A 25,920-nucleotide genomic window follows, 5' to 3' on the forward strand; every position below is an offset into this window, starting at 1 on the left:
GTTTGTGGGATCGTCTGCCAACTGTTGTGGTTGTTCATTCACGGGAACCATAGTGGCCTGAAGAAGCAGATATTCAAACACGGCTGCAACTATCCACAAGGAATAACTATGCATGATGGCATGCCAATTGCTGTTGTAGTGGGTCCGAGGCAGTTGTCTTGTAGTATGATCCTAGAACAAACCTGTACAGAAAATAAGTTACAAACAAAAATATCAATAACAATAATAGTAAATTAATAATATTAATCAACATTGTCTCCTGATAAAACCATTTTAGGTAGTTAAATTACAGTAGTAGTCTGGGTTTTCAATCTTTATTAAAGACTTATGTTCCTTTTGTTTGCGTATCTGCTAGCTTTGAACTATCTTGAACTGTCACAGCACTAATTAAACTTAGTATGGTTCCTCTAAAATGTCCCTAAAATGTGAGACACACACACCCTGTTTTTCATGTATCATTGCCAGTATGTTTAATGAACAATCACCATTAAATTGTCACATCAAGCATGGATGAGAATATACAATAATTAATTTCTGAAAAACCCGTTCAAAGATGAAATGTGAAATATCTATTCTTTTACAATTAGAAAATGTCAATGACTGAAATCAGCAGATGGCTTAAAAATCAGTAATTTGCTAAACAATAACATCTTAATGCATTATTGTACTTGCATTTTTGGAACAAAATATACAAAAACAACTGGCAAATGCAAAGCAAAATCTGATAAAAACAAAATTCAGAATGAAGGTAAGATAAAAGTACATGCATACTTTTATTATATTACGATTTACAGAGCAAATTATTTGCAATGTTTTATGAAATTGACAACAGATATTGTGATTGACCTATTTCTTATATTGAAGGAGCAGTTTAAACAGAAATGCAGAAAACCATTCTCTACTGTACAAAAAGATTTTCAAAAAACACTCAAATACAAAAGATGATCTCTCCTATTTTGATGCAGCAACTGAACTCTTTGCACTATATGGCCATGAAAATACAATGTTCTACGGGCAGACGGACAGGTTGGTTTGGCGTTTTGATATTGTTTTGTTTTTGCAAATGAACCTAAAATTGTACAAAAATCTGTTACAAAATATTTGCTGATTTTTTTGACTCACACTTTTTCATTCAAATTCAATCAACTTTTGCAACTAAGAAAACCAGCTGATTTTTTTACATGCATATTGCAAAAAAATGATATCCCCAAAAGATAGGTCGGTAGAATAAGTTTTTTGCTGTTTCATTCATGTGAGTGCATTAATTTTTAATATGCTTTGCAGCACAACTCTCAAAATTAGGCATTACTACCAAATTTGTGATATTGGGAGACCCAACATATATAATCAGCACTATTTTTTTAAGTATTTACAAGCACAATAAACATCACCTTTTTAACTTCTGTCTAGCTGTATAATACATACCTTTTCTTCACCTCACAAACTATTTCAAGCCAGAGTCAAATAATGACAAAATCATTTCAAAAGTGTGTCACTTTCATACAAATATTGATACATTCTGATAAACATGACCTACAATTAAGGTTTTCCCCTGACTTTGCTGGGGGTGTAAACTACTAACCCAATTTTTTCACTGTTGGTAATTTTGGTGACATATCGCAGATAGATAAAAGCGAATGTGTTTTACACTAATGTTGTAACTCCTGTATAACAAATGATGAAAGTTTATTGTCCTATACATTCATATTGAAATCAACTTGAGCCATAATTGAACAAAATTTTGTTTCATGTTTGTCAGCCATTAAAAATCTGTTACAGAAGGTAAAAGCAAAATAAGAATCTAGATAGACTGCCATTTACAACATAGAATATCTATTCCAAATTTCCAAGCTAGTGTCACCATTACATAAAATGTTGACAAATTAAGGGGGTACTACACCCCTTGCCAATTTTGTGGCTATTTTTGCATTTTTCTCAAAAATTGTAAGCGCATTGGTGACAAGTAAGATATGTATATTATAGGGGCAAGGACTACAACTACTGCACTGAAAATTCAGCAACTCAAGGCAAGTAGTTATTGATTTATTGATCAAATATTGGTTTTCCTCATTTTTGACTGTAACTCCACAACTGTTGTCTGTGTTGAAATAAAATTTCCAGTGCAGTAGTTGTAATACTTGCCCCTATAATATACATATCTTACTTGTCACCAATGCACTTTAATTTTTGAGAAAAATGCAAAAATATGCACAAAATTGACCAGGGTTGTAGTACCCCCTTGAGAGAATTGCTTTGACTGGGGTTTGTAAATGGTTGAAATATGCATAATTGATATTCTAATTTCTGTAGACAATTGATCTTTTTAGTAATTCCCGTAAGCCCATGCGAGTACACCTGAGATGTCGTCATTTGACGTCACGTCGTCCGAGGCCGATGCGCATATAGTTTAGTGAACATTTCTATGCATTGCAAGTCGGTGTGACGTCAAATGACGACATCTCAGGTGTACTCGCAAAGGCTTATGGAATTTACCGAAAAAGGTCAATTACAATTTTATATTAAGTATATAGCCAATTAGCTTCCATGTGTGATTCAGCACAATTTCACCAATGCATTATGGGTAGACATGATTTTTACTATGACTACCAGTGAGTCTGTATAAAATGCCATAACAAGTATCATTTCAAATTTGTTTTACCCTCTGATGCCAGTCAGTATTACCAGAGAGTCCTGGAACCCGATCCTGGAAAAGCTAAAAACTTCCTCAACTTGCACTTTTTCCTGTATAGAACGTTTCCTACATTTATCAACTGTCTCGGAACAAAAGAATCAAACAGGCTTGCTATACTGTAATCAAATCCATTCAATTTGTGTGGATTGTGGAACCTTCAGCATCCTTTACTTTTGGCACAATAAAGTGATCAAGGCATTAATGCTCTGCATGCTAGCCATGCACTTCAACGGAAAAAGTTGAAGTTTTGAAATATTTTCTCAAAATATCAAGAGCTATCTTAAGAACAACTGAACTAATAATAGGCTTGTTTGTACTCATTTTAATGCATTTTTCATGCTGATTCCAAATGGTCATGAAAATTGACATTTTTGAAATATATTAATTTTTATAAATTTTTTGAAACATGTCATCTGCACTCGACACCCACGTGAAGAGAGTTAAATAACTGAAATGTTGCTATTGTATTCTAGCACCATGCATCCAGTTATGTGGAAAGAACTTCAGTATTATGTTATAACACGTCAGAGGCACAACTCGTATACATTGTACAGAATCAATTTACTCAAATTTTCTGCAAGTCTACTCAAATGTGTAGGAGGTTCACTCCCCTTCTCCATGGTATTAATTTTCACTACTACAGTACAACCTGTAAAATAAACTTGCAGATACATCCTAAATGATTAAAAAATGCTTATACATGACCTACCTCAAAGCATCCAATTATTATTATTAAACACCAATAAAACTTTGACAAATTACAATTTGTCAGTTTAAAAGGGTTTTTCCAATTGTGTATGTAGCATCAATTTAAAAAAAGAATAATTAGCTCATATACATGTGGCCTATTACATTTTTTAAGGTCAGAAGAGTGTGGGAATCTAACTTTCAAATTAAAGCCTGGAATTTGCATTCACCTTTTTTGCAACCTTTTTTTACAGCATACTGTTGTTAATAATATTTTTGTAAAATGTTGTTATCACTGTACATGGTGATGTCATGTAAATTAGTTTTAATTTATATTATCATTGTACAAATCTGCATCTCACATTTTGCTGTATTGTATTAATTATGTTATGTTTTACTATGTTGTTTTAACCATATGTTATGTACTTGCAGGGCCTCCTTGGAAATCAGTGCTTTGTCATTGAAGGGGCTACCCTGCCTAAAGAAAGTTTAAATAAATAAATAATAAATAAATAAATAACTTTATTGCAAAATTGTCTATTATCTTTGTCCAGGTTATTTATGACCTTTTACATATAAATAGTTAATACTAGATATTGTTAATTCTTCTTATTTTATACATATTTATTGAATGAAATGGTATTGTAACCCAAAAAAAGGGTTTATTTATCACAATTTATATTTTGTGCTTCAGTACTTTTCAATCAACATTTTTAGCTTCCAACAGGCTAAAACAAACTTTCTGCTTATAAATGGCCAATTTGAGCAGTGTGAAATCGCTATTAGTACAAATAGCAGCTCACACATGAACTGCTTGCTGTCACATAAGATGATGGGAAATCATTGTGCCGCGTAATCCCTCACTTTATACGTCACACTCAGAGGTCATTGTTGGATATAAACAACACCGTCATTACCCCAATGTCATTTTGGTTTATTATAGTGCGACACATTTATAAAATTTGTGCCTGTATCTCCTATAAGGTTCAGGCTTCCCTTCTTGTGTTTTGTGGCTGCCCATTCCGTAGTACGCGCAAGACGTCAAAACATGTGCATAGGACATTGTGCAAAATAATATGCATGATAATGCGCATTGTAGTACGCATTAATTTGACAAATAATTTGGCAAAAAGTTTTAGGTGCTTTCATTTTTGTGTCACAAGTATATATATGCTCAATTAAGTGCTTCCAAACTATGCATTGTGACATGCCATAAATTACATTTCTTCAACCTATGATGGAAAAGTGTCACCATAAAACAGAATTTGTGGAATTTAAACACTCAAAATCTGTAAATGTCCCTTTAAGGCAAGTGGGATGGCAGGAGTCCTACTTTCACACAAGCATGACAAGTGTTCAAACTATTCATGTCGGGGATTGTAGCTCATTCTCTCCTCCAACCCACCTTAAAATTACAAATTCTAAAATAAAGACATGCAGGGGTGTGATTTTTCCGGATTTCCGGATTTTTGGGATTAAAAAAAAATTCCGGATTTTGGAGTGGCCCTGGACCAAGAGCTAAATGCTTAACAGAGATGTCACATTTCCGGAATTTTCAGTTTCCAGATATGAGAAAATCTCCAATTTTAAAATGAAAATTCCTTAGAACCCTGACTGGATGATTTATAGACACACTGTACTGTGCAAAAATGGTGATGCAATTTCTCATGTGTATGTGAATGATATGATACTGGAAGTATGTATTCACAGATAATAAATGTTTTTACTATAAAGTGAAGTATTTTAACAGTTTCTCATTTTTGCATTTTACCCCATGAAATTGCATCTCCAGTGGTGCTCAAGTGTGTAGAACCCCTCTGGCTTAGGGGGCTTCGCCCCTCGACCCCACGGGGCAACAGGGGCCCTTAAGTTGGCCCCTGGACCCCCGCCATAACAATAGGAGAGCTCCGCTCGCTTCGCACACGCTTCGCAATTTCATTGCCTTGGGGTTTTTTTTCAAAAAGCACCAATCACACCCCTGGACATGATTGGCAGCCTTCCTGTCCTATCTGAATGCACTTTGGTCAATTGTATACATGGTATCAGTATAATGAGCTGTCTAATGGCCATTACTATTTTTAAATCCTTCTTGAAATCAAATTATCACCAATATCTAACTATGTTTTAAGCCTACATTCTTTTTAAAATTGTATACATGAAAGACTCACTTTCCCCAAATATTTTTATCGTGAAGTACCTCAGTATCTAGGCTTAAATTATTATCATTTTTTCAATCATTCCCATGTGAAGTCCTTTTTTATTCTACAATAATCTGATCATTATCGCCATCTACAAACAAAAGGTCATAACCAGGGTATCAGATATCACATGGATCCGGGAAAATGTTTTCTTCTTCTTACCAACAACAAACACTTAGTTATCTAAGTTTGTAAATATATAACTCATATAGCCTCTTACTTTTTCTTTGTACAAGCAAAACAAAATGGTTTTGGGACCTGGCCTCTAGCTTTAGATCAAAACAAAGTAAAACTAAACCTCTTTCCATTCCTCCAGATAACCCAGAACAAAATCAGTTACCAGCTCGCTTCAACCGGATGTGTATAAATGTATTTGTAAATACGCCAGTGACCGCCTCTGTGCTGACATAACCGCTTGAAGACAGGAAATCTGCAAGAGTGACCTTTGGCATGGCAGGTGGTCTGCAACTTTAGGCAGTAATGCGACACCAGATTGTGCCACAAAATTATCTATTTTTTTCAACTTTGTGATATTATTGTAAACATTTCTGTCCATAAATATTTTATTCCATCCAGCAAACACTTGTTGTTATTCATAACATATATAATCTTCATAACATATAAAAAATTCAGAATCCCCAATGTGTAATAATTTATTATTACTAATTTTGATGATATTTGTCTTAAAAGTTTGTATTCTTTCCTGTATAGTGGTCAATCGTGTGAGGTGTTGGGCTGTTGGTCTCACTTGGTGGTCTTAGCATGGCGGTGCCATGGGTGACATGCATATTTATAAATATAGTCTAAGCTAGCTGGTTACTGTTACTATAAGCAATCATATGCTCAATTATATTTTCACGTTAACATGATTATTGACCTTCTAATTATTAACATAACAATGATTTTCTACTTACTTGTTTATGTAAAAGGTAAACACAGAGGCTCCATAAATCAAGTGGCATAATTATTCAACTTGATCAACAGAAGTTCATACCTGGAACTTTTATACCAGTCTCTAACATTACTAGTATATAGTAATGAAGAAGTTGAAAAGTCCCTTTGTCATGGGAAATACAAAATAAGTGCAACATTATGTACAAAAATCCAAAACCACCATACAATAACATTACACTGCATTTTTCAAACACATTGGTATGTTATAAAGTTACATACAATTTCCTGATTCAAATGAATACTGCACTGTCACTTAGTTTTGACATTCTTACATACCTGATGGACTTTTGGGAAACCCACCATCAGAGACTACTATTTTCTAATAAACGACCCCAGGTATAACATTTTTTTAGAGAACAGATTTAAAAATATTAATGAAGTGACACCATGCATCATGTTTTGGGAATGGCAATTGCATCACTTGCATCATGTGTGCAGTACAGATCAAGCTACATAACAAAATGTACAACAAAAATACCTTCTTCAGATTGGGGATGTGCAATAATGGGTGATGGGGGGCAATAATTAAATTTGGCAAGCCAGAAAAATGGGACCAAGCAAATTTTGTGAAGCTGAGAGGGAAGAAGGTTTCATTTTTTGGCACAACTCTAAGAAAACTGCAACAAAATTTGCATTTTATGCTTACTTTCAATTATGATCAATAATCCATGATCTAATCTTATCAATCACTCAGATGATCATTTATTATCATGTAATTTTAAAATAACTATTCAATCAATTAACATAAATCAATAAACTGATCCCGAGAAATTGATTAATCATCAAAACTTATCTAAAACTCAATCAAATTGATTAACTGGGAATTGATTGATAAATTTAAAATGACTGATTTCACTCTGGTTTATTGACTGACTAACCAATTGAATGATTAGTTGATCGATTGAATACTTGATTGATATGGATGGGAATGATTAATGGATTAGATTAATTAACTGATTGGATGATTGATTGATTGATTGATTTACTGAGTGATGTTATCAATTGATATGTTTGTTTGTTTGCTTTTTATTCGGCAAGATCATAAGAATACAAAAACAAATGATAGAGACAGAAAAATTATTACAAAGCACATCAATGTGACAAATCAAAGGTCTATCATCGTTGGCCAGGACAACTGATCAGGTTTGTGCAGTGCAAAATACCAGCAATTACTAAATGCTTTTATACTGATGCTTGGTTAATTGGCTAGCCTACTGATTAATCAATTGACTGGTAATTGTTTGAAATAACCAATTATTTCATTGATTGATTGAAGAAATGAATTAGTTTGCTTACTAAAGAAAATTTCAAACCCCTATTTCTTACCCCCACAAATAGTGTAAAATGAAGATGGACAAAAAATACACATTACCGGGCCGGTTAGAACATGCCTTTATTTGGGGCCAAAATATTGTAAAATTTAATGTTTTTGCACAATTTGTGCGCAATTGTCACGCGGCAACATAGGGCCAAAATTATTTATTTGTATCTTTGCATCCTCGTACAACTGACATGCCACTGAACATTTTAAGTACTTGGATCCATGTCCGTGTTGACCATATTTAATCCTGCCCCACATCAGGGACTGCCTTTTGAGGAGATCAAGAGCAATCACTCTCTACTACTCTCCTTAAATCTGGTATAGGAGTGATTTTTAGCTCTCCTTAGTTGACCATTCTCTCCTTATATTCTACAGTAAATGCTCTAAACAGCTCTCCTTGAAGGCTCCAAAAGAGCTATTTAATGCTCTCCTGCAAATTCCAAAAGACAGTCCCTGCCCACATGTCATTGTTTGTAACACACAACTAGACTCTTCTTCTCATTTGATAACTTGTTATCACAGCAACTCCAACCAGCCTTTATCCTGATCATAACCTCTTCCATAGTGTTGACTACCATGCATCATCACTGTTTGATCAAGACAAGTGTATCCACGGCCACTTTTTCAATAATGTTACTCTCTAAGGCCCTGATGGGGTCTAGGGGGAAAGCCCTTGGCTGGGGTCTAGGGGGCAGAACCCATGGAAGCTCCAGGTATTCTATTACAACAGAGTCCTTAGACCTGGCTTCCTCAATTAGAGAAGTGCCACATGATGAAATGTTTTGAGCTGCCACTAACCAAATGGAGTGATTGAGAGTAGTGTCTACTTACTGTGTGGGGTTCAGGAACCTGCTTAAGGCCCTGATGGGGTCTAGGGGGAAAGCCCTTGGCTGGGGTCCAGGGGGCAGAACCCACATAAGCTCCAGGTGTTTAGCTTTCAAAGGTGTTACAGATGGCCCACATGGCATAAATTTCTTTAAAAATTACAAGTTTAATGATCCATTTTTGTGACTGCAAATTTTTTTAAATGCCTAATGGTTAGTGTTATTTGAATTGATAAAGAGCAAGCTAGTTTATCTACCTAGTGGCTGGAGTAGCATTTTGCAGATTTGTCAATCTTGGTAAAATCTGGGACATAGGGTGTTGTATATTATATCCACATTGTGAAGATGGTTGTGAGATAAGCATATTCTATATTGCTGATTTTTTCTTTTTTAATTATCTATTTTTGATTTTTTTGATTATAAACTTTTTCGTGCTCCACTTGAAAACATGCCATAGCCGCCATTTGAGGAACCCTGCATTAGATTGTTGGTCTGTTCTTTATTTAGTTTTGCCGAATGTTCAGACCAATCTTTTTACTTTTTTTTGTTCAAGTCATTTAACTGTACCTCTATGTCCTTTACTGATGTTGTGGTCAAAGCTACATTGTCTGCAAATTACAGATCTGTCAGCTTTTCACCATTTACAGGGTGTCTCTGGAAGGATTGTATTTGTTGGAAATTGTATTTTTGCACTACAGTAAGCCAAAAAATTAAGGTACCAGTTATATTCACCCCTGTATATCTTAAAACAAAGACAGATATATCATAATTAGAACCAGCCGCCAATAGCTGCATCTTTTAGCTCGAATTTAAGACCTCATTTGTTGAAATTGTTCAAGAAATAAAGACACAATGATCCAAAAACCAAGGAAGATATCAATTTAAAAGTTGCAGTTTGATACATTGCATGCCCTATTGATTTGTACAGAGAGCGTTCGCCGTGCTTCCATTGATTAGCACGTCATGACTAGCGTTATGCTTTCATTGATTAGAATACAAAAGTGCAACTTTTGATTTCATTTCTTCATTAGGTTTTAGGTCACCATTTCTTTCATCCTCAACCAATTTCAATAAGTAAGGTCTTAAATCAGAGCTATAAAGTACAAGTATTGGTTGCTTGTTTCAATTTTGACATATTTGTCTTCATTTAAGATATACAGGGGTGAACACAACTGGTACCTTAATTTTTTTGGCTTACTGTATTTTAATTCCTGAACCAACAAGATTGAATTATTTATGCAATTGTATAAGACAGCTTTCATACACTTTTCGAATTTTGAAAATTGATTGAGTCAATGAACTGTACCTGAATGATCAAGCACTGGATATTCAGCACTTGGTATTAGGTGTGAATGCTTCAATGCATAATATATATGACTTGTGGACTGGATTTGAAATGAGGTGCACTTTTCAAATTGTTTTAATTCCAGAACAGAATTTCAAAATACAAGAAACAAGTGGCAGCTGCTTTATCACACAATAACATGCGCCATTCTGATCTGCTTCATTAGCTTTCATTACCCCCCCCCCCACCACCACCACTTAACAAGTTAACATTTAAGTTGGTAACCATGCGAGTTACCAAATATCACAGAAAAGGGGTCTTATTTTGACCAGTAGACTGAGTATGGACTGCAAAATCATACGCTGATGTGTTACATACAAGTATAAGATGAGAATTCCCTGGAAGAAATCTGATATCAGAAAAAAATTCCTTGGCAAGTAAAGTCATTACAGTATTGTAGGATGTTTGTCCAGAGCTCGGCATGTATGATTCGAAGTAGCCTGAATCCTTCACGGTCTTGTCTTGTGGTGCCTTTTTATGCACAATCTTTTACATTATGTTACCTACCATCAGACCACTTGATTTGGCTATCACTATCTGTTATGTCCGTACCTTCTTGTAAGTGTCATTAAAAAGGGGTGTTTGAAATTCTAGTCATTGAAAACCAGGGGTATTTTGTGTGTCCTAATCACATTGCAAGAGGTTACACGGTACACAGACTTCCAAGTGCATGCATTCTATGCGAGTAGAATCATAGGCCTTCACAAACATGAGCGCACCTACCATATTTGGACATTGCATGATTTCACACTGCTGTTCATGTATTGCTTGGGAAGCACGGTGGCCTAATGGTTAGGGCGCGAGCTTCATAATCGAAAGGTTGCGGGTTTGAGCCCCGCCACGGCCAGTGTGTTGCATCCTTAAGCAAAAACGGCTTAATTCCCAATTGCTTCACTCCACCCAGGTGTAAAATGGGAAGCTGCTGGGGGTAATCACAATCTAAGTCCCTGAGAGTACCTGCGCATCAGTTGCGGACTTGTGGAAGCGGAAATGATTCTGATATATCCTAATGGCAGCGGAATAATTGTTGAAGTGTGCTGGTACTTAGGTGTAGCGCACATTAAATCACCGACATTTATTTATTTATTTTATTTAAATCCAGTTTAGTCTGGTTAATTTTTGACAGGTGAAATGTTAGTGGCAGTTAGAAATTAGGTTAAAATAACTTTGCATCAGTGATATATGGGGTATTGTGGAAAATCTAAACATTTTGCTCTGGAACTCTGAATAACCTGTGGGGCGTATATTCCTCGGTGCCAAAGGCAATATGTTTTTTTACAACAATTGATGCGCAGTTATTTACTGATAATTAAGCATGAGCACATTTCACTGAACAAAGATTGTACATAGATATTGCACCATACACTTGTAATGAACTTTGACCTGTTTATTTACCTTTATATCGGAAATCCTCCTGGAGGGTCTCATGCCCGGGGTCTCATGTTACTCTTCATTTTGCTTTGTCACATTAACATTTTCAATATTCCATGGTGGACGCGTGTATACAGAGTCACAGATGAACCCCAATACAACGTACGCTACGACATCGTTTAGCATCAGGTGATGAGATTCACACAATTGCGATTCAAGTATCTAGATAATAGACTATATTTAACAACCAATGTGATAATAAGATTTAAAACTCACCATTCTAATGTAATTAGAGTTCCCATGCTTGCAGGTAAGGTGTGTGTATCCATTCCCTCCTCCACCACTCCAAACACATGATCCACTGTATTGCCAGTCATACACTTCATAGGTGGGTAACACAGAGCTGGCAACTTCAAAGCAGGATCCAAAGGTATACATCATTATTTATATTCTGCAGTCAAAAGGTGATTGAAAAGTACACACAAAGTCCAAATATTATAAATTGTTATCATATTTTTTATAGATTTGTTTATATAATGTCCCATGCAAGAATACCTCAGTTCATTCAATATGACAAGGGCAGGGTTGTAGCTAGGACATTTTTAGTGCTGGGTGGGTAGCATTTGATGAAAATCTCGCATTTGGCCATTTGTTGTCAAAATTGATCAAATTCTTAACTAATTCAACAAAATCATGCAATTTTGGACTAAAGATAAAATAATTAACTTTAACACACACTACCCTTACACTCACCTAGAATGTTTTTGTTAGCTCAGCTAGCTTCTTCAGCAGATGGGGATGCTGAGACACTATTTTGGCTACCATCGGCATGATAGGCCTTTTAGGGCGCCCGCAACGGCGGGCCCCCTTATTTGGCATGACTTTGTAAAAAGCTTCTAATTTCACTCTTGCTAGATTTACTTTGCAATTTGCTTAAAGTATGTGCAGATTAGAAATAAAATCACAATTTGCTTGGATTTGGTTTTATTATTGTTTACTAATATGCATGCGATGAAATATTGTGCGTATATTCTTTGCTTAAAATACAAAATTAATGGACTTATAAAAACACTGAATAAACCGAGACCTTTGTATGGCTTAAACCAGTTTGCCGCCTCTTAGAACCTGATAGATGGTGACCAAGTTGACCATAAGATCAATAACGAGGCAGTAAAATGATGGCCTTTGTTTGTTAATTACCATAAAATCCATATAGTGATTATTGCCAAACTTACAATATGGTGGTCCAATTGGGCGACAAACTGTACGCAAACAACACGACATACCAATTAAACATGTTCTGCATTGTCGTATTTTAAAACACTGAAGACCAAAATCGACGTAAATGCCATCGAAACTGCATATGCGTTTAGTTTAGTTGTAATCACATTGATTTGCTTTGGCCTATTTACGAGGTCATGCATTGATCATGCACTCGTCAATTGACTGTGATTGGACAGTTATACGGCCATTGACCTAATATCAATTGGCATCGCTTCTGATTGTTTTCCATCGCGTCTCTATAGTCATCGTTGGTGTTAATTTTCATCCGAGAAAGCGTAAGGTTGCTGTTCTGCTCTATTCTACGCCATTGAACTCAAACTTCATAAGCCATGGATAACATTATTGCCGTAATTTTTGTTTTTCTTTTTAATGCTAAGAATCCTTTTGGATATCATCAAATTATAGAATCTCTATTTAGACTTTCAGTGTATCGAGGATGTTACAGAGGATGTATAGATATGTCGAGGATGTTACGTTTATGAACAAAATGTTACGTTTGTATTTTCAACATTGTTAATTCATTGCTATGTGTATGTTAACAAATGAAAGTTCTCATGTGATTTTTTAAATTCTTCAATGCTAAGTATTCTTTTGGATATCATCAAATTGTAAATCTCTAGTCAGATTTTCAGTGTGTGTTAACAACTATGTATCAAAGACGTTACGTTCATGTAAAAAACATTAACGTTCTTATCTTGTAAACATAGTATACCCATAGCTACTTTGATGAAGAATGAATGTTCTGCAATTGTTTTTTATCCTTCATCTCTGTTAGATTTTCAGTGTATTAGCAAGTAGATGATGTATATGTATCACAGACGTTATACATTCATAAAAACTTAACATTTTCTTTTGGTCAACATAGGCGTAGATCCTGGGTGGGGGATAACCCCCCCCCCAATATTTTACCGGGGGGGAGCTTACTTATTTGTGTCTTCTATACTATCCATCATATACCCCTGCATAACGAAATTCAACAATATCCAAAGCAATATCCTCACTACAATAGACCCCCAAAACAGAACTCCCCCACCCCACATAATCGCAAATTGACACGAAAGCTTCATTCCAATTCAATTTATTTCATCCAAAACGGTCCTGTCATACACCTTCCCCGATCAAACACATTTCTCTTTCATTTGATCATCTTCTACTCTTCCCTAGAAAAAATCATTATAATACCAAATCTAAACACCATGGAATTCGCCATATCACGTCCAAGCTCACATTGGGTGCCCCATTCCTTTTTTAAAGGAATTTTTATTTATAATGACATTATCATCAAAAGGACTATCCCGATTGTAGACAAGATATAGTATCACAGCATCACCATCTGCTGAAGACATAAATTTAGAAGTGATGGGCTTTTGGTGATAATGAGAGCAATTAATATAAAAAGTATGGGGTCATTGGGTGAGAGCATCATTTTTGGCATTCGGTGAGAGCAAAATGTACAAAATATAGAGTCATCGGGTGAGAGATGGACCGTTTGGATTAGGGGGTATCAGGTGAACATTTGATGTGTTAGAAGTCTTTTTGGGTACAAAGCATGTGCTCATAACAAAATATGGGGTCTTTAGATCAGAGACACTGAAAAAGAGGGTCTTAACGGATAACGGCACAAAATATATGCATCACTTCCAAAATGGGATTGGCCCCCCCTCCCCAGGTGTATGGCTAACAGTAACATCTAAGGCCAAGTAAAAAAAGTTTCTCGTCCGTACTTTTTCCAAAAAGGAGGAGGCAGGGCTTTACTATTTTTTGCTATTTTTTCCATACATGTAGTAAGGTTTGGGGGTGGGTTAGAGTTTGTGCAAAGGTAAGAAAAACAGTTTTAAAAAAATTTTGATTTTTTTTTTTTTTTTTTTTTTTGGAATAGTAAATAGTAAATAAAAAGGCGGCAGCCAAAAAAGGAGGCGGGGGGACAAGAAACTTGTATTTTATTTTACTTGGCCTAAACCTTTCACTGTAAAATAAACTTTGAAAGGTTTATGAATATTTCCCTGTATTTCCCAATGATCCCAACAATTCCAATTACTGGCAAATTGGTATTTACTGCCCTGATATTTAATGCAAACCCTAAAATGTAAATGTGTATGAATAATGCAGAAACTATGAAAATCACTACAGGGGCATGGTAACAGTACTTTTTATATTTTAGGCCATTAGGGGAATTCCCCTCATAATGGCCTTTATACCTGTTCATTAGAGTGCAACTTGTGTTTACTCTGTAATAAAAGGCACTTCACAATCAAACAAGCAAACACTCCAAAGGTATAGTTGGTGAATTGCACCCAAGGGGTCCACTGGTTATTGACCAGTGGGTATCATCCCGCTAACAAAGATTCACATAAAAAAATCATTTTCAAGATCAAAGCAATGTATAATAATGTGAATACTGAATAGGGTAAAAAACAAGGACATTTGTGAAAAAGGAATTCCTTGCTCAATAAATCATATGTGACCGTCCATATCAAACCGCTTGTAAAGTCGGCAAATTGTATTTTGAGTTGCAGTGCAAAATGTGCATAGAGCTTGTATTCATATGGCCCTAATGTTTGTCCTACATGTTTCTCATTTTAGTCCATTCAAATACCAATCTGTATAATCCTATTGTTGAAGAGGATAATAAGTTTATACTTATGTAAAAGCTTACGTCTTTGTTTGCTTTGGCTAAATCCTGTTCAAGTGGTGGGTTAACCAACCAACAATTAACAATGAGAGGACATTCCTGAACCTCATTGAGTTGGGGATGATTTGAAGTGACCGCCAATTATGACCATTTGATATTTAATACCAGCAATGTGGAAAAAGAGAAATAATGTAGTGCCAAAATAATGTACCCTTTTACTGAAGGAGCAAAGTTTAACAAGTTCCTGGGGGCACTGTAATAGTGAAGGCGGGTATCAGGCGCATCCATGGACTCACAAAAAGCACCCTAAACACATATTGCTGAGACTGAAATTTGCACCCCTAAACAAGTATTTTAAGTAGAGCGATTTGGCGACCCCCTAAACAAGCAGTTGTCTTCTCCCTACCCTAAACAAGTAATTGATGCAATTATTACCCGTAAACAAGTAAACACACAGAAACAGGTGCTTTCTTCTTTAACCCTAATAGAGGTTATCCACTTCACTCATGCGTGACTTCTAACAAAAGGCACTGGTTCCCGTAGTATTCCTCATTCAAACTAATTCAATGCACGACCTCGGTGTTACCTGCATGACTTTGGCGGGCTATTTTGAAATAGTCATGGTTGCACATGCAGGTACTTCTTTTGAAAGTCCTAAACAAGGTATAGGAGTCGCTGGTAGGATATGCAGCTTATAGAACACGGATAACCTCTATAAGAAGCTGCTGCTATCTTCAATATGAAAGGTCAAAAATTTCAATTGACCGTCGGCTTTTCCTCCCTGCTACATACACTTTAAGAATATATCATTAGATTTATATAATATACTTCGAGGACTGTTATATATCAAAAATTTGAAAAATATCAATTTTTTATAATTTGTCATAAAATTTGTATTATATTGTGATTTTCAAAAAATTAAAATTATTTGATATCAGAAAGACATGCTTCGTATTCAGAATGCAATTCGATAGGTCTGAGGTGCTCTCCCCCGACACCTAAAATGGGGACGGAGACGCGGAAAAAAGGGAGGAGAAGAAGGGGAGGAGAGAGAAAAAGAAGGGGAAGGAGTGGGAGAAAGAGAAGAGAAAGGGGGAGGAGAGGGAGAAAGAGAAGGGAAAGGGGAAGGAGAGGGGAAAGAAAACGGGAAAGGGGAGGAAGGGGAGGGAAAAAGAAAAGGGAAAGGGAGGAACAGGGCTATCGCCATGGGGGTGAGGTGCAACTTGGACGACCCTAAAAAAGCGGGAAAAGAGAGAAAGGAAGAGAGAAAGAGTAGAGAAGGGGAAGAGAGAGTGAGAGAGGGGGAAAATGGAGGGAGGGGAGAGGTGGAAGAGGGGTGAGAGTATGAGATGTGTCTCTCATATCACATGATGGAGAGGGGATAAAAAAATACAATAATTTCGTAATATAGGCCCTATTGGGCCATTATATTGGGCCTACAATGATGTTGACCAGAGGCGTTGAGGTGATGTGGACAAATGATTTTGCAAGATCGACAAAATGCATATGTGCGCATCCCATCACCCCTCCGCACCGCGCCCTTCATCAGCACCAATGGAGATTATAGCTATGGGGCAAAGTGGCAAGTCGGTCCCTCTCTTACTCAGTTGCCAGAAATGGTGTGACAAAATTTACAATTTTCATCGTCATTTTGGTCTATTTTAGACCCAAATCAACCCCATTTTGACCCATTTAGTATAAAATTGCCAAATTGCCGCGTGCTATGCGCGCATTTATCTCGGTAAAGTAGGCCTAAATCTGTGAGAAGATCTGCGAGACATCCCCTTGGAAAGTTATAAAAGGTCTAGCCTATGCGTCTTTCTTTGGTACGATTTTAGGACATTGTCCTCAATTTGGTTAATTTTAGCATTGAAATTGCAATTTTATTGTGCTCTTTGCGCGTATTTGTCCCGGTAATGTTCTTTTAGTAGGGAATAAGTGGGACGATTTGGACATTTTGCCCCCTAGCTCGGTGACTCTGGTACATCCCCCCTTGAATTTTAGCACTGAAACAGCAAATTTTGATCAAATTTAAATTTCCTGCGCTTTTCCCGGTAAAGAAATTCTTGGGACAGATTGGCAAATACTTGGGTGTTTACCAGCAAAATCTATTTCTCGACACCACCCCGCCACCCCCCTGAGAAAATGGTCTAGTGACGGCCCTGGCGAGAGAGAGAGAGAGAAGAATATGGGGAAGGAGGAGAGAAATAGGGACGATACTGACGTTTGCCACCCCGGACTGACAATGCTGGCTACGCGCCTGATTTTACATGAATTTGATACCCTATTCACGTTACGCACGTAACATGCCCTAGGCTGTAAAAATACCCTTTTTACATGAATTTACGGATGCACCTGATATTCCCCTTCACCATTAGAGTGCACCCCCCCCCCCGGGAGAAAGTTGTATAGTTGTTCACTGTGCTGTATTGTATTATAGACTTGTGATTTAATATTCTATGGCCAGTGCTGTAGCACCGTGGTCTGAGCTGAATGGGCTATGCCTGTTCTTTTCATAATGATAATAAACAATTGAATATATCACATTATTATCGTACGATTTAAAAAAAATTCAGTGAAAATGAAGTTAAATATATGTGTTTAAAGAAAACAGCAATCGCAGCTGAGTGAATTGAATTTCCAGTTAGTGTATTGAAAACAAAACCTGCGCTTTACCTGACAACAAATCAAATTTAAACGTGTATGAATGAAAACGCTGCGGTATATCATATCGAGTAAGTGATCTGGAACAAATTCGCCATGTGTAGCTTTTGAAGAACGAGTGGATTCCCTGTACTATCACATCATTTTTTGACACAAAGATATAGGGACGATGACGCTGTGTATTGTTCCTGCCAACAGGTTTTGCTACCATATGCCCAACAGATCTTGAGATATTAAATCTATCCAGAAACTTCGCTACCGTAACACGGGGTGACTTTGGACGGTGGGGTGACTTTGTACACACATAGGAAAAACTACTGCTGTTTTACCTTTTAATATTTCTAAGAATATTTTTACATGTTCTTACGTGGTAATGTATGGATATTACAAATGACTCAAGTTTCCCAGTATAATGTGTTATCTTATATGTTTTTCATAACTTTTTAGCTGGGCCCATAAAATACAGGATTTTTGTGGTGGTCAAACTTTCGGTACATGTGTGGAGGGAGCGTAACCAAACTGGCTTCGTAGGAGATTAAGATTTGAGATCGTTCCGACACATTATCATAATCTAAAATAAAAAATTATGATAATATGTCGGACCAACAGAGAATCATCCTGTTTTACTACAAATAGGGCAAATTTGAAGTTTTGCTCTACATGTATGTACATGTAAGTTGGAACATATGTGTATAAGTTTTACCAATATGCCAAAAAAAAAAAAAAAAAAAAATGAAGGTATACATCTGAAAAAAGATCGTACATTAAAGGAGGATTTTTTGATCCTAGCATCCTCTTTTTATGACATTTTTCAGTAGATATCCACGAACACAGTTTTAATATTCCCAAAATATCAGTTGATTCCGATTTTTGCGTTTGCGAGTTACGCAGGATTATGTGTATTACACTGCTCCATAGGCCACTGTTGTAATTTCGTTCTGATATACCAGAACGAAATTCAAATTTGGCGATATTTTTGCTAAACGAATTAATCTGCAAGAAACTTTTGGTACATAAACATTATGTGGCCATACCGTATTACAACAGCGGGAGTAACATGCATTGGCGCTAGTAGTAAATTCCAATTTTCTATGCTTTAGCTGACTTGTTCGGCTCAAAATTAAACAGTAAAAGCTAACATTTAATGGAAAATAAATAATAATCTATTTTTACAGAAATGTTATACATGTTCATAAATACTTTGGTGGGGGGGTTGGAAAATATTGGGGGGATCAAAAAAATTTTGGGTCCTAAAAAAAAAGGGGGGATCAAAAAAAATTCAGTCCTTAAGGTCGTGCGTCATGAATTGGGGTATAGGAAAAGGTGGCGGTGTTACATTTTTACATTTTCTTCAGGACATTCTATACCAGATGTCAAGAATGGAGAGGGGTACTGAACTAGTTTTGGTATCATTTTGTTTCTAATTTATCTCTAGCTAACATTTTGGAAAGTAACAACTTCACACTACATTTCCTTCTTGAGCATGTTGAGATATTGCAATTCAAACAAAGTAGTGTCAGGGGTGGCGGCGAATATGGTTGAGGCATGTGTTAAAGTATTGGGAATACTGATTTTTAGTGCCTCTCAAATTTATTTTTATGCCTCCACCGCGAGGCATACTGTTTTTGCAATGTCCGTGCTTCCGTCCGGATGCGACATCTCGGGCATGGATGGGCGGATTGACTTCAGATTTTCAGGATAGGTGGGTCATGGTCAAAAACTCTGGCTACTTTTTTTTGGGTGAGGTTCAAGGTCATATACTGAGGTAAAAGGTCATTTGAGGTCAGAGGGCCCATTTTCATTATTTACCTCTTTTCTCAGAGACTGGGGGGCGCACGTTCCTCAAACTTGGTGGGTGGGTGCATCTTGACCCCAGACAGAACAAGTTTATATTGGTTAGTGGGTCAAGGTCTCCTGAGGTCATGCAGGGGTCATCTGAGGTCAAATTAGCAAAAATAGTCATATGGCCATGAAACTTGGTAGCGGACGGTAACAATCAACATTTAGGTCATTTTGGGGTCATCTGGGCTCACCCAGGGGTCATCTGAGGTCAAATTAGTAAAAACTGTCGTATGGGCATGAAACTTGGAGGGTCAACATTCAGAGCCTAATTTTTTTAAGGTCATTTTGGGGTCATCCAGGGTCACCCAGGGGTCATCTGAGGTCAAATTAGTAAAAACTGTCGCATGGGCATGAAATTTGGTGGGTACAGTCAATATTCAGAGTCAAATTTTTGGAAGGTCATTTCGGGGTCATCTGAGGTCATCCAGGGTCAAATTAGTAAAAACTGTCGTATGGGCATGAAACTTGGTGGGTACAGTCAACATTTAGAACCAATTTTTTTGAAGGTCATTTTGGGGTCAGGGTCATCTGAGGTCAAATTAGTAAAAACTATCGTATGGGCATGAAACTTGGTGGTACAGCTAACATTTAGAGCCAAATTTTTGGAAGGTCATTTTGGGGTCACCAGGGGTCATCTGAAGTCAAATTAGTATAATTACTATATGGGCATGAAACTTGGTGGGTACAGTCAACATTTAGAGCCAAATTTTTGGGCGGTCATTTTGGCGGTCATTGAAAGGTTGTTTTGGGGTCATCCAGGTGTCATCTAAGGTCAAATTCAGTCTCCTCTTTTAGGTCCATCTAGTTTACTCTAATTTCGTAACCCAGCAAGGTATTGGGATGGATTATGTACCATTGTTTTGGTATTTATGTCTAGTAGGTAATGTGACCAATTTTACTGCAAGCTAGTTTAATTTGTTGTAAATGTGCTGCATTCTGTGTCATGGGTTCTAGGCTTTTCCTACACGTTACTGCACTAAGCATGCATTTATGCTCCGAAATGTTCTGAATGTCATATTTCTTGAATAAGTTACCCTACTTCTGTAAAAATTATAATTTCTTAGAAGGAAATTTGATGAGGAATTCAAATATGCCATTGGTTTTTGTGTAGGGCATGAAGGAAAAAGTTTTGATTGAAAATATAATAAAAATCATAAACATTTTGTACGACTTTTGAACACCCTGTATCTCAGTTAGGCAACATAACTCATCATTACAAGTTTGCTTTTTTTGAAAGTCTTCAATGTTATTAGCACATCTAAAAAGGTTTTAACAGACCAGGTGTTTATTAGTAAATAAGAGAGGAACACAATTGTACCGTATACGTTTTGAACCAAAATTTAACTTTTCCACCCTATATGACATTTGTGGCACCCTGTATATTGACCAAATATTGTATGTGTGTATTCCTGGTCCCCGGGGGGCCACTGGTCATTGACAAGGGGGTATCATGCGTGGCCATGGAGTTTCAAAAGCACCCTAAACAAGTATGTGCAGCGACTGAAAATACACCCCTAAATAAGTATAACAAGTGTAATATCCTACCCTAAACAAGTATTGGCGGTTTTTTTACCCCTTAGCAAGTAAAACATATATTTTCGACACTCTAAGCAAGTAATAGGCCTAATACTTGAAGCTCCATGGCTCTGCTACCAGGGCAGAATATGAGCTGTTTTAAAATTACAAAATAAACGATACATTATTTTAAGCTGATTTATAGTATCAGAGAGCCTAAGAGGGATTTATATGAAAAGAAAATTTACAAAACTCTTAAGAAAAAACAACAATGAAGAAAAGAAAATAGAGAAAAAGAAGTCAAGAAATGTTTTTATATCATTTTTGTAGGCCCTATTAAAGTTTCGACAATTTATTCTCCATTCTCCAAATATTATTATAGACCTACAAATCATGTTTCAAAGTGAGACAAAAATCATAAAATAGTGGTCAGGTTTTTTTATGACTTAGCTGCATAAATATTAATAATTTATTTTAAAAGCTTAAAATGACAACAATTAAGGCCTACTTCTGGAAGGAATCGGATGAATAATAGTGGTATTATTTCATAAGTTGAATCAAGTATTAGGATGAAAATAAGTCTGTAAATAGCGCCTGAGATGCATGGTACTCATTCAGTTCAGCCAAGACTTGCAGGATTCGTGTATGATTGCAGAATTTGATACCAATCCAAAAACGTATTTTAATTCTGCACCATATCCATCTTACCTTTTATACTAAAATGCAGTAAACCTTTGATGGCGCGTATTGTAAGGATACATCAGCGTATTTACTGCGTTACACGCACTTGTCTCTGATTGGCTGCTAAGGCGATATGTTGTTGCTGAGTGTAAATTTATGAATGAACTGTGCGCCGTACGCGTTGTTAGCGCCGAATTTGCAACATCACGGTAGTCGCGCTCGTCAAAGGTTTGCTGCAATTGACTATAATATTCATTTGATGTTTTCACAATTTATTCAAAAGTTTAAAATTTGTTTTTAAATAAAATCAAGATCACTTATTGTGACAAAATTCTGACAAAAATATGATGCTTTTGACGATAAAATCATGCATGTTTTTATTTATTTATTTTGTGGATAATAGGTCACAGGTCAAATCAATCAATCCTCTACCATAGATATTTGTGGTTAAATAATTGTATACAACATGAAAATTAGCTTGAAAATCTTTATTTTTATCCATAATACAAGACAGAAAATTCAAATAATAGTAAAAATATTTTAAAATGAAATGAGAAACTTTTGACTTTATAAAGGAGAATTGAAACTCTTAAAATCAGAGTATACACGTGCTGTGCATGTACAATGTACTGCATGTGTACATCACCATGTAGGGTTATGTAGCATTGAATGGGTTAATGGACAAATATTAACAGGGCCAGCTGGGCGAAGTTGGCAATCTTTATGGACTTAGAGAAAGTCACAGTCAAGTCTAGGGATAAACAATGAAGGACATGAAACTTATGAAGGACTGGAGTCTGGACGGACCCTAAATATACGTAAATCTGTTGTGAAAAAGATACCCTTTTTCTCTAATTTCCATGTTTTTGACACCCTATTCACGATACGTACGTACAGTAGGGTGATTCACAAAAAATGAAATTGGTATTTTTCAACGGGACACCCCCTCATTTTGTTCATTTTGGTAATAAAATTATACCTGCAAAATATGAAAAAAATTCAAAAAAGTTTAGGGGTGCTACCGGTCAATGAACTTTGTACACAAAGTCAATGGGAATTTTTGTCAAAAATTTCAAACGCTTATTTCAGGGCCTAAAAAGTCTACCAGGCTTGCAAAACTGAAGTAAATGTTCAATGATATACCTAACTTTGTGAAAACATGGGTTTTTTACCAAATTAAAGTTCATAGTTGACTGTAATAATAAAAAATGTTTCAAAAGTGACAGAGGGAGTGTAGCTCAAGAAAAGAATACCCTGGGATATCCCCTGGAATCCCACCAGGCACCCCAAATTTATACCTTATTGAACTGAACTGTTGATAAAAAAAAAAAAGATTAAAATTCTTCACATATTAGTTTACCCCAATGGTGATACCAGCTTTTGAAATCTTATGTAATAGTAACTATCAAAATCCATACATCTGTATCAGGGGTGGTCATTATGGCCATACCTGATGAAGATTTGTATTGTTTGAATTGAATGACCACAGGAAGGATTAGATTCACCATGGTTGAAAAGAAATGTATATAAATTATTATTGGGGTCACAACATTGGATAGTGGCCAGTTCAAAACTACACCTTGTGCAAGGTACTTGTGACAAGAGCTAGAGTGGCTAAGACACATTTAATACTGGATTACACATTAAACATTACACTACACTTACATAAAATTACAAACCTACACACATTCAACACTTGAATAACATAATTTACAGTTACAAACCTACATACATTTCAATCATTTTGACACATCAAAAACACATACAAATAACAAACAAAGAAACAACAAAAAAAAAACATTAAAAAAAAAGAAAGAACTAGAGCCCCATAAACACAACTTTATATTAGCCAAGTATGATAATATTTTGGCTGTTCCAGCAACTGCCTTGCCCCAAGTGTAACAGTTTTCACAAAAATGCAATTTTCTGGAAAGCGGGTTAACATTTTTACAATTTTCTTTAGCATTTATTTTAAGGACATTACTCACACTATGATCAAATATTTTTGGCACAATCAGGGAAAATTAACATGGCTTTTTTTTGTGTTGTAAAGAAAATGGCTCATAAATCCCATTGACTTTGTGTACAAAAGTTCATTGACCGGTAGCACCCCCTAAACTTTTTTGAATTTTTTTCATATTTTGCAGGTATGATTTTATTAACAAAATGAACAAAATGAGGGGGTGTCCCGTTGAAAAATACCAATTTCATTTTTTGTGAATCACCCTAACGTACAGTGCCTGATCGTGAAAAAAGACCCTTTTTACGTGATTTTTTGGCCACGCATGATACCCCCTTGTCAATGACCAGTGGCCCCCCCGGGTTCCTGGTACTCTAAGCTTTACAGTGATGTATAATTTTATAGGGTTTTGATGAACAGAATATGAATTAGATCAGTTTAAGTACACAAACATGTAAATTGTTGAATTTTTTAGTATGTAACAGTACTAACACATTTGGCCCAGGGTTGCCAAACCCGCGATTTGGTAGCCCAATTTCCCCGCGACTTTTGACAATTTCCGGTCCCATAGAAACCAATGGTTATGAAAAAAATTGGGCGAATTTTCAACATTGGCTCCCGCGAGCCGCGACTTCCGCTAGTTTCCTGCCCCATAGAAACCAATGGTTAAGAGAAAAATTGGGCGACTTTTCGATTATTTGATCCGCGATTCGGGCTGAAATCTTTTGGCAACCCTGATTTGGCCCCCAATTCATGGCGCACGACCTCAATGATGTATATTTTTGGTTTCTTTTTAGGAAATGAAGGGGGATCAAAAATTTTTAGACCATAAAAAGGGGGGATCCAAAAAATCCACCCTTTTTAGGGGGATCAAAAAAATTTTGACGTCCGCAGTTCCAACTTTTCCAGCCCCCTCCCCCCCCCACCAAAGTATTTATGAACACTCCCTAATATGGCTTTAACGGCGATCTTTTCTTTTAGGCCACCCGAGCTATATAAGGTTAAAATTATGAATTTATCTAATTAAACTTTTGCATCAAGGTTAAACATGTTCTTAGCTATACAAACATAGGCCTACCTTTTATTTCTTAGAACAAGCTTTATTTTGTTCCAAAATCCATGTTTTTATCACAGTTTTTGACGTAAAAGAGCTGAATGCACAGCCGGTGATGCAAACATCAAAACATTCGCGTAGCACGAGCGCTTGATTTACGCTCATTTTGACGATGATTCACGCTCGCGTATAAAGTATTTAAAAGCGCATTTGACAGGTTTTTACTGCGTGACGCAATTTTGCATTATTAAAGATGGCGAATTTCTTCAAAAACGTGCTGTATTTTTCTTTTAAAAAATCCCTCATTTCACAAATTGTTTGCCATTTTCCACTCACCTGATCATCTTTTTATGTGACGGAAGTGATGCTGATTGAACGAAGATATGTTTCTTGCTTTTCCGATAGTTTTTAAATTGTTTTTTGAGACAAAAGCTGCCTAGCAGAATACCCGTTTTTACTTGTTTTCAAAAAGTTGTTTTAACCTTGTTTTTTACCCCATAATTTCCCTCATTTATCGAAGCCCTGCCCTCCTTCCAATACATTAAACCTTGACTTCAAAGTGTTTGGCGACTGTTTAACCTTGATGCAAAATTAAACCTTGATGCAAAAGTAATAATTTAGTCCCTATATAGCGAGGGTGGTCTAAAGGAAAAGATCGCCGCTTTAACTTTAAGGCTTAAGCTTACCTCACTCGTGCAAGAACCCCGGCAAGAACACGGTCACGGTTAACACAAATGGTTTTACAAACCATTGAAGTACCGTACCTTGGTTCTTGCATGTCTTGGGACGATCATCCTATTCCCTAAAACAGTTGTAGACGGCTGAAACAACTGTATTTTGAAAGTTTCAGCTCTGACTTTCAACAACTCAGTGAACTCACTGAACTTGATTTTATA

At 36.3% G+C, this 25,920-nt stretch overlaps 1 long non-coding RNA gene across 2 annotated transcripts; it reads right to left on the reverse strand.

Moving 5' to 3' along the window:
• Positions 1-25,901, reverse strand: LOC140147671 (uncharacterized). 2 transcript variants are annotated; one of them, XR_011858383.1, is made up of 3 exons: positions 25,789-25,901; positions 11,669-11,843; positions 1-182 (listed from the first exon to the last, which is right to left on the reverse strand). It is a non-coding gene; the product is annotated as an uncharacterized lncRNA (long non-coding RNA). The 2 variants fall into 2 exon arrangements; XR_011858382.1 differs by lacking the exon at positions 25,789-25,901 and adding an exon at positions 25,711-25,752.
• Between the last annotated feature and the right edge of the window lie 19 nt (positions 25,902-25,920).

Source organism: Amphiura filiformis, chromosome 3 (genome assembly GCF_039555335.1).
Source record: "Amphiura filiformis chromosome 3, Afil_fr2py, whole genome shotgun sequence".
NCBI classification, from domain to species: Eukaryota; Metazoa; Echinodermata; class Ophiuroidea; order Amphilepidida; family Amphiuridae; genus Amphiura; species Amphiura filiformis.